We start from the raw sequence: 24,827 nt of genomic DNA on the forward strand, positions 1-24,827 counted from the left end.
TCTGCTTCCTCTAACCGCTTTGATTAATGGACTATGGAGAAATATGGACGTGACGCTGTTCTAAGACTAAGCATATACACTAACTGGCCAGGCAGTTTCTGCTTTCTTCCTCTTGGAAGGCTCTTGGAACTACCCCACCTAGAACCCAGTCACCCCAGCTATAAATAGCCCAAATCACATGGAGAAGCTATGTGCAGGCTCATTAGTCAACAGTCCAACATTCAGCATCACTGTCAGCCCTGTGAGTGGCTGTCTTAAACATCCAGCCCAGTCAAGCCTTCAGATGATGCCAGCCCCTCATGACTGATTAAAAACACATGAGAGCCGGGCACGGAGGCTCATGCCTGTAATCCCAGCACTTTGGGAGGCCAAGACGGGCAGATCACGAGGTCAGGAGATCGAGACCATCCTGGCTAACACGGCGAAACCTCGTCTCTATTAAAAATACAAAAAATTAGCCTGTAGTCCCAGCTACTAGGGAGCCTGAGGCAGGAGAATGGCGTGAACCCGGGAGGCGGAGCTTGCAGGGAGCGGAGCTGGGGCCACTGCACTCCAGCCTGGGCAACAGAGCGAGACTCCGTCTCAAAAAAAAAAACATGAGAGACCATAAGGCTGACTCAGACTGCCCAGCTGGGCCCAGGCAATCTAGAGACCATGAGAGATAAAAATAAATTATTGTTGGCCGCATGCAGTGGCTCACGCCTGTAATCCCAGCACTTTGGGAGGCCAAAGTGGGCATATCACCTGAGGTCAGGAGTTCGAGACAAACCTGGCCAACATGGTGAAACCCCGTCTCTACTAAAAATAAAGAAAAAATTAGCTGGGCTTGATGGCAGGTGCCTGTAATCCCAGCTCTATGGGAAGCTGAGGCAGGAGAATCACTTGAACCCAGGAGGTGGAGGTTGCAGTGAGCCGAGATCATGCCGCTGCACTCCAGCCTGGGTGACGTAGCAAGACTCTGTCTCAAAAATAAATAAATAAATAAATAAATAAATGAATAATTGTTTTAAGGCCACAAAGTTTAGGGTGGTTGGTTACATAGCAGTGTTACCTATTTCACTTCAAATGTGAAGTGAAGCATGCAAACCTAACATGCTTATTTCATTATTTATTTAAAAACCTAACAAGCTTTTTTCACGCAGCATGCAACCTAACATGCTTATTTCATTATTTATTTAATGAAAGCAGCATGCAAACCTAACACGCTTATTTCATTATTTATTTAAAAACCTAATAATAATAAAACATGCCCAAAAATAGGGATAAAAAGGTGAGATATACATGAAATAAGTAATCCTTTAAAATATCTTTCAAACTATGGTTATTTTATTGTACCAGCCCTAGCTAAAGGCCCAGTATACACAAGGGCCAAGTAATCAGTAATGACAGTGATACAAATCCTTTTAAAGTCTTCTTGATGATCAAAATTGTGTCACCCACTGTTTGTCAGTTCTGATGAAATCATTGTTGTTTTTTTTTAATCTCATGATATGGTTAATGGAGAACTTATAATAAGAACTGGGGCCAGGCACAGTGGCACACGCCTGTAATCCCAGCACTTTGGGAGGCCAAGGTGGCCGATCACCTGAGGTCAGGAGTTTGAGACCAGCCTGGCCAAAGTGGTAAAACCCTGTCTTTACTAAAAATACAAAAATTAGCTGGGCGTGGTGGCAAGTGCCTGTAAACCCAGCTACTCAGGAGGCTGAGGCATGAGAATTGCGTGAACCTGGGAGGCGGAGGTTGCAGCGAGTCGAGATTGCACTACTGCACTCCAGCCTGGTGACAGTGAGACTGTCTTAAAAAAAAAAAAACTGAAAAAATATTAGTTATCATGAAAAACATGACACATTTCCTTGTTTTACATTACTAATATTTTCATTATTATTCTGGCTTTATCCTTTAAAATTTTTATTTATGTTTGTTTAGAGGTTTTTTTGCAGAAATCTCTTAAAGCCAATGTCCCTTTTGCAAAGATTATCAATTAACACTAGATGACATAATCTGTAACTCTCCTTAACCAGGCTCACACAAACCGCCACAAATCACAACCCTCTGGAAGAGAATGAATGCACAGGGCTGCACAGGCAACCCCCTGGGAGCAGGAGGTGTGCCCTCCTTTCCCCTCAGGACCCTGCTCGAAGTTTGTGACAGTGTGGCAGGGTGACACGCAGAATGAGCACATGCCAATCTATGTGAGTTAAATACAAATACAATTTAATTTTTCCCACGTTAGAGGAAAAATAAACATAAGTTATTCTGACATTCCAGTGGAGTCTGTTGCATATCTCAATATATACACACCACGATGAAACCCACTCTGCGAACAGACAAAGTGCAAACTCCTGAGCTTAGTCTGTGGGCTCCTGCACTTTCTGAATCACCTGACTCCCCCTTCCCTCCCCACCCCTTGTCCTCGTTTGCACTTCCCATCTTCTTCTGCACAGAGAGGAAACCCTAAGCGTGGCAAGCCTCTAGGTCATCTCCAGGTACCTTAAAAAGGAGTGACAGATGGACAGAGAGACAAACACATGAAGATTCTGGATAAAAAGATTAGGAATTTCATGTCCTGTGTGGAAAACAATTAAGCTTATAATTTTGCGTTTTACAGAAACAGAATCACTTAACTTCTGAAAGGAGAAATTAATCCTAATTAAATGAGGCTGCTTTTTTAAAATCCGGATATTATATACTGGATTGCTTTGGAGAACATTTTGTTTTATACCAGTACCTAAATAGCTTTTAAGAGTTCAGGTTAATCTATGCTGAGGAAATTAATAGCATTAAAAAATCAGTAATGTTTCAAACAAAAAGCCCCTTAAAAAAATAATTTCAATCCTTCATCCACCCAGTCCCATGTAATTCTCGTTCTCCTTGATGTTGGGTTAGCAATCTGCATGAATGCATCAGTTTTTCATTAGAGCTTTGGACTTTTTTTTTTTTTTTTTTTTTTTTTTTTTGAGGCTGGAGTGCAGTGGCGCGATCTCGGCTCACAGCAAGCTCCGTCTCTGCGGTTCACGCCATTCTTCCGCCTGAGCCTCCCGAGTAGCTGGAATTACAGGCACCCGCCACCACGCCTGGCTAATTTTGTTTTTGTGTTTTTAGTAGAGATGGGGTTTCACCATGTTAACCAGGATGGTCTCGATCTCCTGACCTCGTGATCCGCCTGCCTCGGCCTCCCAAAGTGCTGGGATTACAGGCATGAGACACCGCGCCCCGACGAGCTTTGGATGTTTTTACCTAGTCCAAAGGTGTGATCTCCAAAGTTATCGGAAACCTGTATTTAAGACTACTTGTCAAGGTCCTTTTCATGAATTTCCTTGAATACACAGCACTTTAGGATTTGCAAAAGGCTTTTAGAAAAAAAAATCAGAATAAAGCAATTTACTGCATATACCATGACATATCAGCCTTTTATTTTTATTTTCATTTTTTATTTTTTGAGTAATGTGGAACTTTTTAATTTGGAAGGCCAAAGGTTACACTTAATTGATGGCAGAGGTCAGGTTAATAAATGTTCGTTACAAAGTTGTTCTGACACAGAGAGAGGAAACTTCTCTGGGCTCTCCTCCTGCACACTAAATCAGAGTTTGTAGTAAGTACAAATTCGAAGAAAATCCAAGTGTCAAACAAGCTACCATCTCAAGAACTCTTATCCAGGAAAATCAAAGTGAACATTGTTCCAGTCTCTTACTCTTCAATTAAGTAAATGGGAATGATTCAGCCAACAAAGTTCATGACGATAAGGTGCAAGATGGTGCTAGCAAAGAGAAAGAAGCCAAGTCTCACTCCAAGGAGATGCCTTCGAAGTCCACTTTGTTCTGTGGGTTTACCTGTATTCTCAGGCAAACTACTAGGATGAAACTCCCCACCCAAGATGTGAAATCCAAGAGGGAAGAGTTGAAGGGGAAGGTCCCCATGAGAAGACAGTAAGTCAACTGCAGCGCCCTAGTCAGCAGTATATACAGCAGGTATATATCCAGCAACTTCAGACACTGCAGATTAGAGCTCAAGTACTCTTCTAAGAACCATCAGGTGCCTGACACTACCAACGCTGACATGAATGGATGCAAGGTACACCAGCCAGTGCTCCCTAGGCTCATAGAGGACCCAACAACCACACTGGATGTCCATATCAGATTTTTAGGAATCTCATACAATGTTGGAACACATATTAACAACATATCCATACAACTATAACTCAAAGAAAGTGTAACACCATTTCTTATTTAACAATGCTTCCTGTATGATTTTAACATACCAAATAAGCCTCATGTCTCTCTTGGACTTCCAGGCGTCCTATTTATTATTAATAATATATGTTAATGTATTATAATATTATGTTCAAGTTAGTTAAGGGCAAAAATACTTAATTTTAGAATATGAAATTTGATTTTCAGAAGTATATCAAATATCAAAAGTTTAAAACCCTTGCTATCAAAATAAAGATTTAAGACCCCATGTTCAAAATAGAATCACAAGTCACTGTGACCTGATCAAGGACCTGGGAACTGACTGGTTTCCTAACACATTCCTGTCCTATGTACCTCTCTGGAAAGTCTTCCTGTATCCCCAAGAGGACAAGTTTTGCATGGTAGAGATGCTAGTTTAACACTGCATGTAATAGACTAGTTATGACACTTGATTATTACCCTGCTCGTTTACGTATCAGCCTCCACCTGTCTAGGCAGTGACTTCATTCTCTTTGGGTTTCCAGTGCTTAGTACACAGCCAGATAAATGTGTGAGCCTCGATAAATATCTACTCAATAAATTGATTGAATACATTAATCTACCATGTTTTTGCTTAAATCAAAAATTGACCAATGGGCTGATATATTTTATAACACATGCATACACACATAAGTAGAGGCAGAAAGAGAGACAGAGCAGAAAATAGATACCAGCATAAAGTCAATTGTGTTAGGCACAAAAGGACCAAATTAGATTTTAAATATGGTTATTTATTCAGGCTACTTACTGAACTGCCTTTATCTATTTATGAGATACTTTGCCTTTTCTCCTAACTTCCTCGCATTTCTGGGTAGACAGTGAAATGTCCCCAGGACTTTCCCCAAACCTTATTAAGCCATGAGTTCTGAGCTTATTAGAAGATTTTGTTTTAAGCGCTAGCTCCATTGTCCAGCTGGGTTTAAGTTCTAGCTTTATTATCAGATAGACAATTATCTAGTATCTAGTAGATAAAGCTTGGGTAAACTACCAAATGTCTCTAAACCCCACTTTAATGTCCCTGAACCTCAGCTTCCTCCCCTATAGGAGTCAAAAGGAAATGCAAACTACTGAACAGAATATGTCATGGTTATTTGTTCTAACATAAGGCTATCAAGCTTATAGGCGGACCCTATAATATACCAGTAAATCACATAGACTCTGGAGTGACATTGGCAGGTTTAATTCCAGCAATACCACTTACTAGCTTTGCAAGGTTTGTCTAATTACTTACTGATATGGGTTAGCTATGTCTCCACACAAATCTCATCTTGAATTGTAGCTCCACGTGTTGTGGGAGGGACCCAGTGGAAGATAACTGAATCATGGGGGCGGTTTCCCCCATATAGTTTCTGTGGTAGTGAATAATTGTCTCACGTTACCTGATGGTTTTATAAGGGGAAACCCCTTTCGCTTAGTTCTCATTTTCTCTCTTGCCACCACCAGGTAAGAAGTGCCTTTTGCCTTCTGCCATGATTGTGAGGCCTCCCAGCCACGTGGAAATGTGAGTCCATTAAACCTCTTTTTCTTTATAAATTACTCTGTCTTGGGTATGTCTTTATTAGCAGCATGAAAATGGACTAATACTCTTACCCTCTCTGTGCTTCCATTTCTCTATCTGTAAAATAATATTAATAATAGAGTTTTATGAGGACTAAATGAGATAAATCATGTAAAGCCTATTTTAGCATCCAGGAAGATCTCAATCTGTGTCAGTTATAATTGTTAAGTTGAAGATTCATATTGAGTCTTTAGGCCTTGTGAGGTAATATGGCATGTTTGGAAGCTGAGTTATTTATAATTTTAGAGAGAAGAATGAATCCACAGGAACTCCACCTCTCTATAAACTGCACTCTGTGGCATGGCTTAATTAGAGGCCTGCTGCAGGGCTGAGAAGTAATGCTTGACCTTAGATGCTCCACAAATCCTCTTGGCAAACTGACCACTCCAGATTTTTATTTTTATTTTCATTTTTTATTTTTGGGGTAGCATATTTTATTTTTGGAGTGTTTCTACCACTATACTAAGAGGGGCTGTTTCCAGAAAAACTCTCAAACCATTTTTCCTCTGCTCTCACACAAAAACAATCAACACAGAAGACTTCTGGACCCCAAAATATATAGGGATTTCTCCCCAGCAGGAAGCAAGCAATCAGTTCTGCAGTGGACACAAGCTAGGTGTCCTCCAATTCAGCTCCAATACTGTCTACCCAGAGATAGCATCAGATCCACAAGTTGAGGGCTCAGTCCCACAAGAGCACCCCGTCCTTCCAACCAGTCATAAGTTCAGGTCTCTGGAACTGCTGACCAACAGGTTTCAAGTTGGGGTTGCCATGACCCCCTCTTCGGGTTTGATTAATTTGCTAGCGTGGTTCATAGAACTGAGGAAGACACTTACATTTACCAGTTTATCACTCAGGATATTTTTTAAAATACAAATAAAAGCCAATGAAGAGACACAAGGTCCGAGTCTGGAAGGGTCCTGAGCACAGGAACTTTTGTCCTTGTGGAGTTAGGATGTGCCACCCTCCCAGCATGTGAATGAGTTTTTGCTTACCTTCCTGAGCCTCCACGTGTTCAGCACAGGAGGCTCACAGGAAGGTAAAAAACACTTCTTAGGAGCTCCCCAGTCCATTCTCTTTGGGTTTTCATGGAGGCTTCATTACATAGGCATGACTGATTAAACCACTGGCCATTGGTGATCAACTTGACCAGCCCCACTCTGAAGCTATCAGTCAACACTAACATACAAAAAGACAGCACTTTGGAGATTCCAAGGATTTTTAGTAATTGTATGCCAGGAAACAGGAACAAAGACCAAATATATGTATTTCACAATATCACAGGGACACTGGCTTTTTTTAGGCCTTTCCTGAGATCGCTAGAGCAGCATACAGGAAAACCAATTTTCCACTAGGGTTCCTTAGATGTTCAGACTTGGTGTGATCCTCCAGTGAGTTAAAACGTACCTCCTCCAAAAGTCTGATTCGTTTATCTCTCTACTTAGAAAAAACTGGTATGGAAACTCTTTTTAACCAATGATGATGACATACATTTTTCCCAATAATGTAAGCCCAATATATGCCAGTCTCAATTTACAAGACAGATACATCATAGGATCTTTAATACACATACCTAGGAAGATCTTTGAATTACTTAATAAAAATTGAGGAGTATTCCCTCCACCCCAGAGCTGACAAAGAACAACAGTTATAGAAAAATAGTTGTAGAGGCAGTGAATATTTAAGATGGGTTGGTACCTTTTGTTTTAATAGCTTCCATTAGTCACAACTTGATAAACTGTAACATTCCTTTCTAAATCTGCTTCCTGCTCCTTCCTCACCTCTGTAATTTTCTGCAGCAGAATATGTAGTACACATTGGCTCTATAAATTGCCAGGTGCACATCAAAGGAAAGCATGAAAAAAATAGTAAAGAAAAAGTAAACCTCCCAAAGGACTTTGTTGTTAGATAAGAAAACTAGCACACGTGTGCACACATACACACATACACACACACATACACACTTTAATGAAAGAGCTAGGGGTCCTGATAAGCTGGCACATAAACCTGTTGTTCCCATCAAATGAATAATCAAAGATTTGAGAGTTCATTTGAGTGACTGTGTCAGTATTATTCCAACAAAGACATGAGCACACACGCAAACACAAGATTTTTCCTTTTTTTGAGGCAGAATCTCATCACGTTGTTCAGGCTGGAGTCCAGTGGCTATTGATAGACGTGATCATAGCATACTACAGCCTTGAACTCCTAGGCTCAAGCGATCCACCTGCCTCAGTCCCCCAAGTAGCTGGGACTACAGGCATGTGCCACCTTGCCCAGCTACAAGATGTTTTTTACCTGAAGAGTTAATATGATCCATAATAATAACCACCCGCTGTATGACTCACCCTACATCAGGCCCTTAGTTTCACGCATATTTCACCATATTTTTCATACTTGAAACAACCCTATAAGGTAGATATCATCGTTATTATAGCAACCCATTTTACAGATGAGAAAACTGGAAGCAGTTTGGTGATTCTCTAAGTTGATTCACAGGACTCAATACTTTCAACTATAATTTATTACAGGATAAAAATTATGGTCGGGCACAGTGGCCCACGCCTATAATTCCAGCACTTTGGGAGGCTGAGGCAGGCAGATCACGATGTCAGGAGATCAAGACCATCCTGGCCAACATGGTGAAACCCCGTCTCTACTAAAAATACAAAAATTAGCCAGCTGTGGCAGCATGCACCTGTAGTCCCAGCTACTTGGGAGGCTGAGGCAGGAGAATTGCTTGAACCCAGGAGGCAGAGGCTGCAGTGAGCCAACATGGGGCCACTGCACTCCAGCCTGGGCGACAGAGTAAGACTCCATCTCTCAAAAAAAAAAAAAAAAAAAAAAACATTTACAAGGCAAAAATCAGCAAAAGGAAAAGGCACATGGGACAAAAGAAATCAGACATGTGCTTCCCAGAGTCCTCTCCCAGTGGAGTCACACAGGATGCACTTAACTTATCTCAACGAGTTGTGATAATATGTGTAAAATATTACTTACTAGGGAATCTCATTAGACACTCAGTGCCCAAGGTTTTTATGTGGGGCTGTCATGTAAACACCCCTACCTAGCACATCCTAAAATTCCAGACTCTCAGAAGGAAGCAGATGTTCAGCAGAAACTTCATTGTTTGTACAAATATTTTAGGCTCACGCCATTCTTTTCAGGGAACGGTGAGAATCCTCCAGAAATTCAAGTTCCCAGACACCAGACAAGGGCCAACTTTGCAAGCCTTTCTAAGACTAGCAGCCTCAGGCCTACTTTAATTCTTTTCTACACAGGAGTAGACTGAGAAGCCTTGGTCAACTGTGCAGAAGCAGAGGGCGGGGCTGTCACTGAGCTAGGGACATGAAGCATTCAAGTGTATATATATTTTAGACAGGGTCTCTCTCTGTCACCCAGGCTGGAGTGCAGTGGCGCAATCTCAGATCACTGCAACCTCCGCCTCCCGGGTTCAAGCGATTCTCCTGCCTCAGCCTCCTGAGTAGCTGGGACTACAGGCGTGCACCACCATGCCTGGCTAATTTTTTTGTTTGTTTTTTGTAGAGTTGAGGTTTTGCCATGTTGCCCAGCCTGGTCTCAAACTCCTGAGCCCAAGCGATCCTCCCACCTCGGCTTCCCATAGTGCTGGAATCACTGGCATAAGCTACCACGCTCGGCCTTCAAGTATATTTCTTATGTTCATATCAGACAGAACCAAACTGAGTATCAAGAAGATTGATTGCCTTGACCAAAGTAACACACCTACAGACAGAGAGCTGGTACCAGAACCCAGGTCTTCAGACCACAGAGGGCACTTAATAAATATCAGAGTAAAAAGCAGAATCTGCTCAATCCATCCCCTTCTCTGCCATTAGTGAAGATACTGATCAATTAATTTAATTCTTATTCATACACTATAAGCATTTATTAAAAATCAAACAAAAACCAAAACAATACAAGTTGATTTTTCACAGGTGGCTTTTTAATCTGCATGATGGCATAATTACAGCACTAGACATTTTCAACCGATTATGTCGATAATATACATTCTAATTTCCTCCCTTTTTTTCCCCTCAGCTTTCTGATCCATCCTCCCTTTTCTAGAGTGAGAAGACTATAAATTACCAATGATTTATTGAAAAATACTGCCTTTGAGTAATTCTTAGTAACTTGTAAGAAAATAACAGTAGCAAATTATAATGAGAGGAGGGAGAGAAAGAGAACCCCTTCTTTACACAAGAATGCTACTCAATGCCAAGAATGATATAATTAGATCCGTTAATGCTAAAGTCATCAGAAGAAAGGTTGTCAGAGAATGGGATATTTACACAGTCTCAAAGTCTTGTGCCACAAATTACATATTAATTTAAAAAGAGAAAATGTCCCTTTACAAGGGTGAGAAATGGTGGCCACCACCTTCACCAACTAATCAAACTTAACATGACTAACGCAGGAACCAATGCATATCGTGTGTCTCTGATGCAAGGCAATTAGGAGTACACAACCTCGCTTCAGTGGTATTCTTGCCAAGAATTAGAGCCTGGCTGTAATCATAAAGATAAAATTAGAGAAATTCAGGATGTGAAATAGCCAATGAACCTGAATTATTCAAAACAGACAATGTCATTAAAAAACAGTAACAGCAAAAACACACAAATATTGATCCGCATTAAAAGAAACATAACTATAAAGAGTAATATGTAAACAACACATTTTGAGGTCAACTAGGGAAAATTATATATGAACCAGATATGACATGATCTCTCTGAACTAATACTAATCTTCTTAGGTGTGCTATGTAGGAGAACGTCCCATATGAAGTATTTAGATAGGAAATATCACAACCATAATTTATTTTCATATGATTCAGTACTTGGGAGAAAGAGAAAGCATATAGAAAGGTTAACCATTGGTGAATCCATTGATAAATGACGGATTCAAAAACAGTTGATTTTTGAAACAGTAGTTCTTTCATCTCTACAGTAAGTGTGATGGTTAATTTCATGTGTCTACTTGGCTAAGCTATGGTGCCCAATTGCTTAGACAACGCAAGTTCAAATGTTGCTGTGAAAGTATTTTTTAGATGTGATTACCATTTAAGTCAGCAGACTTTGAGAAAGCAGATTGCCCTCAATGTGGGAGGGCCTCATCCAATTAGTTGAAGGCCTTAAGAGCAAAAAAGATGGAGGTTTCCTGAAGAAGGAATTTGGCCTCAGGACTGCAATTGCAATAGATACTGTGCCTGACCTGCTCTGCAAATTTCAGACTCACGACTGCAACATCAACTCTTACCAGAATTTCCAGCTGACCAACTTGCCGTGTGGATTTCAGACTTCCCAGCTCCCACAATCACATGAACCAATTCCTTAAAATAAATCTCTCTCTCTCAATCTCTTGAGAGAGAGAGAGATAGAAAGATTATAGATATAGATAAAGATATAAATATAGATATAGATATGCCCTATTGGTTCTGTTTCCCTGGAGAACCCTGCCTAACACAATAGGTTTGGAAATTGCTAAATAAAAAATTGCAAAGAAATTATTTTAAAAATCTTCACTTGTCTGTTAAATGTGGGACAGAATAATTTTAAAAAACACATGTAATCTCCAAACCCCAGTTCAACTATAATTTATAATATTTTCTCCCTGATTAAGATTTGCATTTGAAACAATAGTCATTTGCTTTGAGTTAAATTCCATCTCTTGGATAATAATGAAATGAGTAAAAATCAGGTTATAAGATGCCTGTAATCCCAGCTACTTGGGAAGGTGAGGTGGAAGAATCACTTGAACCCGAGAGACGGAGGTAGCAATGAGACGAGATTGTGCCACTGTACTCCAGCCTGGGCGACAAAGTGAGACTCTGTCTCGGGAAAAAAAAAAAAAAAAAAAAAGGAAAGAAAAAAATCAAGTTACAAGAGAGAAAGAGAAGAATGCAAGGTGATCTACATAGACAAGCTACATAGCAATACTGGAAAAACCTAGAATGTTATTTTTCCTTAAAAATCTACCAGTGACTCCAATTAAACATAGTAGACTGAACCCATGAACCTTTCTCCATATCTTTTTAGATATTCACTTAAACAAATACTATTGTCTTTTAAAGTTTAATCCATAAGGGAAAGAGAATGGGAAACATGATAATGAGTGACATTAACACATTTTGGAAGGTAGAAAGCTGATAGTAGAGAAGGAACTAACTCTGTAGATTAGAAAGAACTGAAACTGTATTGCGCAAAGAAGGAGATACTGATGAGAAGCCACCTTTCCTTCATCTCAGAAAGGCTCAGAATAGAGAATCCAGGTGCTTCCAAAGGTGAGGCTGAAAACAGGGACTTTTGATGCAAATCTATATAACCATTCATTGAATGACCTTGACTTGGGAGAGTACAACCAGGAATAGTTTTATTTTTCTTTCATTACTGCCCTTCACACCCACTTTCAAAAATCTACCATCCCCATCTGGGGATGATCACACTGATCCTATTGAGTTTCCAATCACTTTTAAGTATTAGGAAAATCTTGCTGCAAGTACTTAAAAGACCAGTATGATCTGTAATAAAACTTTGACCTCACATTGCATTCAATGCTTTACTGTCTGAGCAGCCACCACCACCAGCCCCCAGCGAGCTGAGGTTGGTAACATCCGTAAAAGAAAACAAAATTTCAAAACTCTCTAAAATTATTTATTATGCCAAGGGAGAAGTTAAGTCCTGGAAACTGAGTCACATAGCATGTTTGCAATTCTGCTTCTTAGGTTATAGATTGACTCTGTTCTCATCGTTCTAGTTCTGTAAATGACTAGGAGAGACCAGAGACCAGACCTTCCCCCTTCACTGATCTTTGTTATGGATTAATGGATTAACTGCCTCCTTTATTGTCCTGTACCTAACTCACACCAGATGGCACAAAAGACCCCATGGGATGAGGACAGTAGCCCATGCCTGTAATCCAGGCACTTTGGGAGGCTGAGGCAGGAGAAATGTTTGAGCCCAGGAGTTTGAGACCAGCCTGGGCAAAAGGGGGATCCTGTGTCTACAAAAAATAAAAAATAAATTAGCCGGGCGTGGTGGCACATGACTGTGGTCCCAGCTAGTCGGGAGACTGAGGTGGTAGGATCGCTTGAGCCCACAAGATCGAAGCTGCAGCGAGCTGTGATTGTGCCATGCCAGCCTGCAATACAGAGTGAGACAGTCTCAAAGAAAAAAAAACAAAAACCAAGAAAAAGAAAAAACGAAAATACAAACCCATGACTGTTACACTTTCAGTGTGAAATGTTTTGTTGTTGTTGTTGTTGTTTGAGATGGAGTTTCACTCTTGTTGCCCAGGCTGGAGTGCAATGGTGCAATCTCAGCTCACCACAACCTCCGCCTCCCAGGTTCAAGCAATTCTCCTGCCTCAGCTTCCCAAGTAGCTGGGATTACAGGCGTGCGCCACCATGCCCGGCTAATTTTTTTTTTTTGTATTTTTAGTAGAGAAGGGATTTCACCATATTGGCCAGGCTGGTCTCTAACTCCTGACCTCAGATGATCTGCCCGCCTCGGCCTCCCAAACTGCTGAGATTACAGGCATGAGCCACCGCTCCCAGCCCGTGAAATGTTAAATATGCCTTTCCCAAATGAAAGAGACCACCTTGACTAATCAGATCATTGTAACTAGGCATTAAGCCTTACACAGAAAGATGTTGAAATTCTGTTAAGCTTCCCTAAACTCTCTCTATATAAACAATCCCAAACTTCTACAGTTCAGAACACTAACTTCCATTCTTTGGGATCCATGTTTCCCTAGCACTGTCCTTAAACTTTGCACTTGAATAAACTCTCTTTAAACTAGATTCTGACCCTTTTGATTATTTGAGGTTGGCACATCCAACAGAAATGGGGTTCCTGTTTCTTCAGCATTGGAGCTCAGGATGCACCATCCCAAAATATGACCAGAATATGCCACATCAGGATATGCTTATTTGATGTATTTCCAGTTAGTTATTCTGAGACACTGTAGACACAGGAGTAGCTCTGAAAAACTGTCTTTTTGTAAACAAAATTTATATCTATAAAGAAAAAAACTTTGATAAGAATGTCATCAACCAGGGAAGATTTTATCACCAGGGAGAAGACTGGACACCTTGCCCAGGTAGACCTTGTCACAGGCTATTACCTATTCTTCTGATGAGGGACTCTGAGATAATTTTTATCACCTGAGAGACTTTTTATCTGCATAACAAGACAACCTATGCTCGCTATACACTTCTTCTCCTCATCCTCCTACAACCTGTCACCACCTCCCCTCAATAAGCCCCAAGCCCTGATTCCTTTTCTGTAGCTCAGGAATACTACATAAACTTCAATCATCTGGCCGTTCTTTGAGTCTCATATTTTACGGGACTCCCATGTGTATGCACAAAATAAATTTATGTCTTTTCCCCTATTTATCTTTCTACTGTCAGTTTACTTCATAAACTCACTTATGAAAAGGGTAAAGAAAGTTTTCTCTCTCCCACATCACTTTCCTCTCCATTCTCCAGCTGCTGTTCCCAGGACCCACAGGGTTAAGTGTGGACCATGAATTGGAGGAAATGGTTAAAAATCTCATTTGTCTGTGACCATTATAATCTGGCACTGGGGCCCTCTCCTATGGCAAATGCCCAAATTCTGGCTTTCTATTGCATCATGGTCACTTACGGATTCTTCACAACCTCCCCTCCACATTGTCCCCACTTCCAGCGGAGACCGCTGCCTTGCACAGCCCCACTGCAATGATGCACATTCTGTCTCACCTCTAAGGATTCTCCTTCAATCCCAGCTCTGGCATTATTCCCTACGCAGCCTCTGACCCCTGGGGTCTCCTTGCCCCAGCAAGTAGCCTTCTTAGACAGTGTCCTTTTGAGGTGTTTCTATGACACCTTTCCTCAGAGTTCACATAGTTCATGACGTCTTTGCTCTACTAACTCTGGAACTGCAAACTGCACCCACCAAAGACCCCTCTCTTGACTCTAACCACAGGCAGCACCAGCCAGCCTTGACTGTCCCAGGGCAGAGCTGACACTGCTATGTCCCATACACCAGTGGCACAAGTCAAGTGTTCGCAAGCTACAGATCCTCTAGGCAAAGCATTTCTCACTTAATTTTTAGTGAATGCCCTGTTGGGGGAATGGGAGAATCACTTTTTTACCTCTTCCAGGGTAAAGAAGTTTCCAGAAATGCCCAGCTCTCCTTGCTTGGCTGACAATTTTTTATTTCCAAATAATCTTATTTCCTTTATGTTCAATCTCCAGCCTTCTAATAAATATAAATTGGAGATAAGTTACAGGCTAAAGCTTGCAGAATTAGTTTAGTCATCCTTTAGAAGGTTCTTTAGATGTGTCAAACGTGTTTGGAATTTGGAGGTAGTATCCTTCTGTGCTCAGCACTGAAGCCTCAGTGGAACAAGGCCCTTTTTTTTTTTTTTTTTTTTTTTTTTTTTGAGATGGAGTCTTGCTTTGTCACCCAGGTTGGAGTACAATGGCACAATCTTAGCACACTACAACCTCTGCCTCCCAGGTTCTGGTGATTCTCCTGCCTCAGCCTCCCAAGTAGCTGGGACTACAGGAGCCCACCACCATGCCTGGCTAAGTTTTTGTATTTTTAGTAGAGACAGGGTTTCATCATGTTGGCCAGACTAGTCTTGAGCTCCTGACCTCAGGTGATCTACTCCCCACTCAGCCTCCCAAAATGCTGGGATTACAGGTGTGAGCCACTGCACCTGGCCCACGATGCTATTTTTTTAAAGGATTAATCAGAAGAAATATGAAGAGTAAAATTTTAAAATTCAAGGGAAAGATTGAAAGATAACATTGATGAAGTCTTTCTCCCACCTCAAAAATTGGACACTAGGAGAGAAAAATTAATTAGAAGATCAAACAAGGAGGTCTAGTATCAAACAAATAGAAGTTTAAGAATGAGAAAAGAAGGAAAGCAGAGGAGAAGAAATCATCAAAGATACAGGAAAATAAAATTTTCTAGGATGAATGACTAAGGACCCATGTTATGATAAAGCTCCCCAAATTAGCAATAAAAAGAGACCAGAGACCCTGAATACCTCAAGGAACAAAAAATAGGTTACACATAAAAAGGACCTGAAATACGAGCCCCTTTGGACTTCTTATCAGTAACACAGGAAACTAGACAATAGTAAAGCAATTCCCTTAAAATTCTGATGAAAAATCATTTCTAACCTAGGATATTATTCAAAATCAAGTATGAACCTAGAGCAAAAGTAGAACAAAATGTCAGGCATGTAAGGAATCAAAACATCTACCTCTGATGCTCTCTTTATCTAAAAACAACTAGAGCATATGTGCAACACAAATGAGGAAGTAAAGTAAAAAGGAGAATGCCACAAGATTCAGAAAACCAGGGATGTAACATAGAGAGAGGGTAAAAGATGCCAAGAGGAAGTCTTAGGCAGGCAGCTGTGCAGCTGGCTGAGAGAGAAACCAGCACAAATTAGTGCAAGAATGAGAATGGTAGCAGAAAGAGTACAGAGACAAAAAAGAAAATGAACTGTCAGATACATTGAACCTAAGCAAAATTACATTGAGAGGCTGTCAGGAAGTTGGGAATTGGAAAGAATTCATAACAAATATACAGTAAGGTAAGTAAATAAAAGGAAATAATGCAGGAATTAACTGCAGGGAAAACAAAATGAGGTATAAGAGGAAAAAAATGTAACCATAGTACACTACTTGACTCGTCAGTGACTTTTAAAAATGGAATTCCATCTACTACTCAAATCCTCTCAGGGGCATTTCACCACACTTCGAATAAAATCCACACTTACCAGGACTAAGAAACTTCAATGATGTGGCTCCACTCCTGAAATCCCCCCTCTCAGATTATGCTGTGGGAATTTTCATTTGCTGTTCCATATGCATGGGACACTCTTACCTCCAGATCATGGTACTCAGGTGTCAGCTGAAAGTTCACCTTTTCTGTGAAGCTTTCCCTGACCAGTCAGTATAAATTAGTACCAGCTTTCTCTCAGTTCTGTTACTACTGCATCATTTCATTTTATTCATATTGCATCACTGATTGAAAATATTTGATATGTTACTATATGAGGATAAATTGTAATAATATTAGTTAATACTTACAGTACTTACATAGTACTTATTCAGACCGGACCCTGTTACAAGTGCTTTATATTTGTTTTTGGTTCTTTGTTGCAGACAGAGTCTCCTTCTATCCCACAGGCTGGAGTGAAGTGGCACAATCTTGGCTCACTGCAACCTCCACCTCCTGGGGTTCAAGTGATTCTTGTGCCTCAGCCTCCTGAGTAGCTGGGATTACAAGTGTGTGCCACCACACCTGGTTAATTTTTTTGTTTGCTTGTTTTGTTTTGTTTTGAGATGGAGTCTCGCTCCATCGCCCAGGCTGGATTGCAGTGGCGCAACCTCGGCTCACTGCAACTTCTGCCTCCCAGGTTCAAGTGATTCTCCTGCCTCAGCCTCCCGAGTAGCTGGGACTACAGGTGCCCACCACCACACTCAACTAATTTTTGTATTTTTATTAGAGACAGGGATTCACCATATTGGCCAGGCTGGTCTCAAACTCCTGGCCTTGTGGTCTGCCCATCTCAGCCTCCCAAAGTGCTGGGATTACAAGCGTGAGCCACCAAGCCTGGCCTTTTTTTTTTTTTTTTTTTTGTATTTTTAGCAGAGATGGGGTTTCGCTATGTTGGCCGGGCTGGTCTCAAGCTTCTAACCTCAAGTAATCCTTGGGCCTCAGCCTCCTTAATGTACTGGGATTACAGGTGTGCACCACTGTACCTGGCAACATTTGTTATTTTATTTAATCCTCACATCATCCATGAGAGGTGGGTTATACTATTACCACCATTTCATAAATAAAAATACTTAGGCACAGTTTTAATAACTTGCTGGGAGTCACTCAATAGCAAAGCTGGGGCTCACACACCTGCTGTCCAGTCCCAGTTTGTTCTCATAACCATGTGTTATATGGCCTTTCCCTGCAAGGTGCAGAAGAGCAGCAACTTTACCTACTCTTCACCCTCTGATATGGTTTGGCTCTGTGTCCCTACTCAAACCTCATATGGAATTTTAATCCCCGGTGTCAAGGGAGGAGCCTGGTCGAAGGTGATTGGATCATGGGGGTGAATAGTGAGTGAGTTCTCACTGAAGTGACTATGTTTTCTGGGGTATATACCTGGGGTTCATCCTCTCACGCCAGGAAAATTCAGGACACGGACACACACAGGGAGTTTAGGAGCACAGGTTAATAGGCAGAAGAAGGAGAAAGGAAAACAGCTCTCTCTCTAGTGAGAGAGAGAGGGGACTTCTGAGAGGAAAGACCGGCGGATGGTGAATGCGACGGATTTTATAGTCAGGCTTGAGGAGGTGGTGTCTGATTTACATAGGGCTCACAGATTGGTTCAATCAGGTATGATGCTCACATAGTGCACTGGGAAGGCTGGTCACCCCACCCTAATCTTATTATGCACATGAATTCTCCTCTTGGCTGGCACCAGCTTGTCTGCTCCTTACTGTACACTTGGCTGGCAGAGAAGGGAAGATGGAGCCGCCATCCTGAACATGTCTGGTTCCTAGTTTCTGCTGGCATTCACCCGTGCAAGCTCCCAGCTTGCTTGTCTATGTCTGCAGCTCGACTTTACAGGCTGCTGTTTGTTAGAAAATAATTTGGGGCTGCTTTTCATTAAAAAGAAAAGCCTTACCAAGGACTCCCGTACCCTCACTATCTGCCTAAGTGATTTCTTCTTAACTCCTATATCATCATAAGATCTGATGGTTTAAAAGTGTGGCACTTCCCCCTTCTCTCTCTCTGTCTCCTGCCACCATGTAAGCTGTGCCTTGCTTCCCATTCACCTTCCGCCATGATTGTAAGTTTCCTGAGGCCTTTCTGGCCATGATGAACTGTAATTCAATTAAACCTCTTTTCTTTATAAATCACCCAGTCTCAGGTAGTTCTTTATAGCAGTGTGAAAATGGATAATACACCCTCACAGCCTCAAGACCTTGAGCAGTGTCTGATGCTTACATAACGGGTACTCCTCAAATATTTGTTCAATAAATGCATTATAAGAATCTCAGTTATCCTGAAGCAAGAGAAAAGAAGAGGGTACAAATTTTTCTTTTTATTTTTTTGAGACAGAGTTTAACTCTTATCACCCAGGCTGGAGTGCAGTGGTGCGATCTTGGCTCACTGCAACCTCTGCCTCCCAGGTTCAAGCGATTTTCCTGCCTCAGCCTCCCAAGTAGCTGGGACTACAGGTGCACACCAGCACGCCCAGCTGATTTTTGTATTTTTAGTAGAGACAGGGTTTCACCATATTGGCCAGGCTGGTCTCGAACTCCTGACCTCAGGTGATCCACCTGCCTTGGCCTCCCAAAGTGCTGGGATTACAGGGGGATACAAATTTTTCCTCCTTGGCTATCAGTTGTACCACTTGCCACATCTCAGTTTTTTCTACATTTTGGCACCAGCTGCTCTTGTTCTTCCAGTTTTAGGGTCTCTTTATCAAGATATTTTGGTTTTCTCTATAGAAACAGGATCCATAACATTCTTCTTTTTCTCTCTCTCTCTAATTAAGCTATTGCTGTATTAGCACTTGTAAGCTACCCGGCGACTGCAGGACAAGACTGCCCCACCCTCTGGTCTGTGCCCAAGGAGAAATGGATGTGGTAGTGATTCTTCCATGGACCAAGTGGACCCAGTGAGTTGCCTATAGGACATCCAGAAGACTCACTGATGGAGTGTTGTGGGAAAGAGCAGAAAGCTAGAAACCACCCCTCATTGGATCTTTAGTCCAGAGAGGAATCCAGCATGCAAAATGCAGAAAAAGATGATTTGTCCTCAAGTGGACATGAAGGCAGGGCGTTCTGGAAAGAGTCAGGGAGATGGTCAGAGAGCTTAGGTGGCCAGGAAAGAGAGCTCTACATGTGTTTCCACTCATGGAATCAAGGAACTCAATACAAAGTCCCAACAGAATCAACTCATTCCTCTCTATTTTCCCATACCCCATCAGACCCCTAGTCCAAGTCACCATCGTCTCTTCCCTGCATCCCTGCCACAGACCCTAACCTACGCCACAAGGAATTCACCCTTGGCTTTCTCTCCAGAGCACACTTTCCTGACAGTGAATCTTCTAATTTTAGCATCTTTTACAAACTGGGTATCCTGAGAATTTCCCAAGTCATCATGTCTTTGTTCCTTTTTCTTAACAGTTCCTACCTCAATTTATCCCTTTCTCTCTGGCATTTTACTATAAAACAGCAAGAGGAAACCAGGCTACACCTTCAATACTTGGAAAGCAAAGCCAAATATCCAAGTTCAAACAAATTCTGCTTTCCATATAACTGTAAGACACAATTCTACAGTTTCATCCCACTGTATAACAAGGATCCTTTTTCCTCCAGTTTCCCTAAACATGTTCCTCTTTTCTTTCTCAGCCCTCACCAACAACACATTATGAAAACCTACACTTCTGCCAACCTTCTACAATGACTTTGATATTCTCTAAAATGAAACATATTTTCTTTACCACGCTCCTCACTTCCAAGTCCTCACCAGCAGCGCCTTTAACATCCCTACTTCTACTAGCAGTCTTTCTAAGGCAAGCTAGGCTTTTCCTATCATGCTCCTCAAAATTCTTCCATATGCTGCCCAACAACCAATTCAAAAGCCACTTCCACATTGTTTAGGTATTTGTTACAGTAGCACACCGTTTCCAGGTACCAAAATCTGTATTCGTTTACTACTGCTGTTGTAACACATGACTGCAGACTTTGTGGCCTGAAATTACACAAAATTATTCTTTTTTTTTTTGACGAAGTCTCACTCTGTAGCCCAGGCAGGAGTGCAATGGTGCAATCTCAGCTTACTGCAATCTCTACCTCCCGGGTTCAAGTGATTCTCCTGCCCCAGCCTCCCAAGTAGCTGGGTCTACAGGTGTGCACCACCACACCTGGCTAATTTTTGTATGTTTAGTACATACAGGGTTTCACCATGTTGGCCAGGCTAGTCTGAAACTCCTGACCTCAAGTGATCCACCCACCTTGGCCTCCCAAAGTGCTGGAATTACAGGCATGAGCCACCGGGCCCAGCCTTGAAACTACACAAAATTATTATCTTATGGTTCTGGAAGTTCCAAATCAAGGTGTCAGCAGAGCTGCATTCCTTCTGGAGGCTCTAGAGTGAGAATCTGTTTTCTTGGCTTTTCCAGTTTCTACAAGCCACTGCATTCTTTGGCTCATCCTCATCCTCAGATCAAGTAATGGAGCTCTTTAAATCTCAATCTCTCTCTCTCTCTCTCTCTCACACACACACACACACACACACACACACACACACACACCTTTGCTTCCACTGTAGCATCTCCTTCTTTGATTCTGCTTCTGACCCTCTGCCTCCCTCTTATAAAGACCCTACTGATTATACTGGACCCATTTAGATAATCAAGGATAATCTCTCCATCTCAAGATCCATAACTTAATCACAATCTGCAAAATCCCTTTTACCATGAAAGCTTCTGGGGATTAGGCTATGGGCATCCTTGGCAGCTATGATTCAGCCTACCACATTCACCAACCCCCTATTATGGGCCAAGCATTGGACGACATATGGTTGCACAGTGGTAAAAAAACTGGATATTCTCTGCTCTCAAGAAATGTATGGTCTAGTGGAAGAGTCAGATATCAATCCCAAAATCATACAAAATAATCATCCCAATACAATCATTGCAAGTTGAGATGAGGGCACTAAAAGCCTGGGAAACACGGGAGTCCCAGGGGTCTTTTTGAGGAAGTAGCATCCAACCTGAGGTTGGCAGGGCAGGGTGATAAGGCACCGCTGGATGGGGAATCAGAAGAAGACCTTCCAGGCAGAGGCATCAGCAAGTGCAAAGGCCCCGAAGAAAAAGAGTTTGGGGGATGAGGGAGGTGGAAACGGCAAAACAAAATGAGGCTGTAAAGATGAGAAGGACCAGATCCCTTGGGAACTTCTGGAGCATGGTGGGGACTTTAGGTTTTATTCAAAACATAACAGGAAGAGTTTTTTTGCTTAATAAAAAATTTTTTTTTGTTTTTTTGTTTGTTTGTTTGTCTGTTTGCTTGTTTTTGAGATAGGGTGTCACTCTGTAGCCCAGGCTGGAGTGCAGTGACGTGATCACAGATCACTTCAGCTCCTCCTGGACGCAAGTGATCCTCCCACCTCAGCCTCCAAAAGTGCTGGAATTACAGTGCTGGGACTGTGAGTCACCATGCCCCACCAGGTTGAGGAGTTTTTACAGCAGGTGACTGATGTGATCACTCTGCTCTGGAGAAAAAATTGTGTCTGAGAAACAAATGGAGATGAGAAAAAATAGAAACACATATATTCAGTGAAGAGAAGACAGTGGCCTAAACTGGGCACATGGTTGTTAAAATAGATACGACTGCATAGATGTAAGATAGGTCTTGGACCAAAAATGACTCATAGGACTTGATGGAATTTGGTGTGTGATTCAAAGGTCTGGGATATGGCCATAGGGGTAGCTGGCAAATGAGGAATGTAGCAAATTAATGGAAATGAGAAATTAAAGGGATTAAGATGCCAGGAAAGGGAATAGGCCATCCACATGCACCTTAAAATAAATGGGAAAACAGCACATGGGAGGGAACAGAGGAGGTAAGTGCTAAAATCTACAGTGGATAATGGGGCCAGAGGGGCTGGGATGTCTTCCAGGATGGTTAGAGGAAGAGAGAGCACAGACTGCTGGTCTGAGTAGCAGACAGCAGATGCTATGCAAGGAGTCTCATGTGGAAACAGTACTGGGCAGGGTGAAGGGCACCAGTCCCACTCCAGCCCTGGATTAGGGGCAGAGAAAATGAGCAGCCTCCACTTTAAAGGTTGGCGAGAAACGACCTCACCTAACACCAGGAGGAGCAGGAAACCCTTAGGGAAGATAAAGTGGAGTGTGGTAATATTGGTTGCGAAGGGTATTGTGGGCAGATTTGAGTGGGAGGGTCTACTGTGGGTCGAGTTAAGAGAGAAAATGCAGAGCATCAAGAGAGTGAAGGTGATGGGGACAATGTGGAAACAGTGACATGGGGAATTTAACTAGGTGCTGGGTTGCCAATGCTTTAAGTCTCAATCGTGTATTCCCTGGGAGATGTTGGGTGCTTAGGCCTCTCTGTATTTACCAGTGGGCTGGAAGGGAAGCCCAGCATGCTTTTCCTCAAAGTCTTCTATGATTAGGGAATAAGCAAGTGAGTCTGGGCCCAGGAGTATGGGGTTGTGTACAAGTGCTCTTACCACCATGTTCATCTGGCCTTCTTTCGTGGTTCTGCTTAAATGTCGCCTCCCAATAAAGCCTTTCCTAATTTTTCTGACTTGTCTTTTCCACATACACAGAACCTTGTGCAGACTTCTACTGTAGCACCTACTATATGCACTTTATTGCCTTTGCTATTTATTTATTTGTTTATTTATTTATTTATTTATTCATTGAGATGGAGTCTTGCTCTGTCACCCAGGCTGGAGTACAGTGGTGCAATATCGGCTCACTGCAGCCTCCACCTCCCAGGTTCAAGCAATTCTCTGCCTCAGCCTGCCGAGTAGCTGGGATTGCAGGTGCATGCCACCACACCCAGCTAATTTTTGTATGTTTAGTAGAAACAGGGTTTTGCCATGTTGGTCAGGCTAGTCTCGAACTCCTGGCCTCAAGTGATCTGCCTGCCTCGGCGTCCCAAAGTGCTGGGATTACAGGCATGAGCCACTGCACCCGGCCACCTTTGCTTTTTACATATATCTCCCTAAATAGAATTGTTTCTCAAGAGTGAGAATAATGCTTGAATTATTTGTTTTCCTATTACTGGGTACAAGTCTGGTAGCCTTGGTAGGAGCTACACAAATGTCTAATTAAGTAAAACTTAGCCATTGTTTGCTGGTTATTATTGTACTATATAAATGGTAGATTTGAAGAAAAGTTTAGACACTCTTCACATAATGGTTACTATGAATCATTACAATGTGTATACTATGAAGTATACACATTACATTCAACTTGCTTTCTTAATAGATAATTTTCAGTTAGTTAAATTAAATACAACACTTTGGAAATACTGTCAAAAATACGTTACTGGTCATAACTAAAATTTGCTTAAATGGCCAAATGCAGTGGCTCACGCCTGTAATTCCAACACTTTGGGAGGCTGACGCAGGTGGACCACCTAAGGTCAGGAGTTTGAGATCAGCCTGGCCAGCATGGCAAAACTCTGACACTACTAAAAATACAAAAATTAGCCAAGCATGGTGGCAGGCATCTCTAATCCCAGCTACTCGGGAGGCCGAGGAGAATCGCTTGAACCTGGGAGGCTGGAGATTGCAGTGAGCTGAGATCACACCACTGCACTCCAGCCTGGGTGACAGAGCAAGACTGTCTCAAAAAAATAATAAAACTGAAAATAATAAAATAAAATGTGCATAGGTACCAGTATTTCAGATTTGCTTGATAATGACTCTGGTGTCAAGCTAATTTCATTAGAAGGCTTCAATTTTTTTAATTCAATTTTGACTATAATAAACTCACATGTGTCAAAAATCAAATATATAAATATATACAGTGAAAAGGCTCATGGTAACTTTCTTTTTATCTCTACCTGAGAGCTTACTGGTTCTTTCCTCAATTGTTTTCTTTTAATGTCATTATTTTTTACACATTTTGACTATGCAAATGACTTCCAATCTTTGTAATCACAAACAATGCTGCAATAAATAATCTTGTTGATAAGTCATTTCACATGTGTACAAGTTAATATAAGGCACTTTTAATTAAACTAAATATTAACAATGATGTTGAATCATTAAATCTATTGCAAACTATGCAGTTACGTTAATATGGTTAAAACAATCCCTCATTTCAAGCTTCGAAGTGTTGTCCTTGAATATCAAGTGGTAGACTGAAGTACTCCTGTACCTACTGTTCTAAGAACATTGATCAAGAGGAGGGAAGGTGCCAGTTAACCAGCAAATACAACATTAACACACTCAGTTATTAAGGGGCAT

General features: G+C 41.6%; 1 protein-coding gene and 1 pseudogene across 3 annotated transcripts in view; both read right to left on the reverse strand.

The window, feature by feature from the left end:
• The window catches only part of BCAT1 (branched chain amino acid transaminase 1), a 133,397-nt gene that overhangs the window by 99,204 nt on the left and 9,366 nt on the right, over positions 1-24,827 (reverse strand). The gene's annotated exons all lie outside the window — the stretch shown is intronic.
• Positions 1,782-8,580, reverse strand: LOC129049083 (dolichyl-diphosphooligosaccharide--protein glycosyltransferase subunit DAD1-like; annotated as a pseudogene).

This window comes from Pongo abelii, chromosome 10 (genome assembly GCF_028885655.2).
Source record: "Pongo abelii isolate AG06213 chromosome 10, NHGRI_mPonAbe1-v2.0_pri, whole genome shotgun sequence".
NCBI classification, from domain to species: Eukaryota; Metazoa; Chordata; class Mammalia; order Primates; family Hominidae; genus Pongo; species Pongo abelii.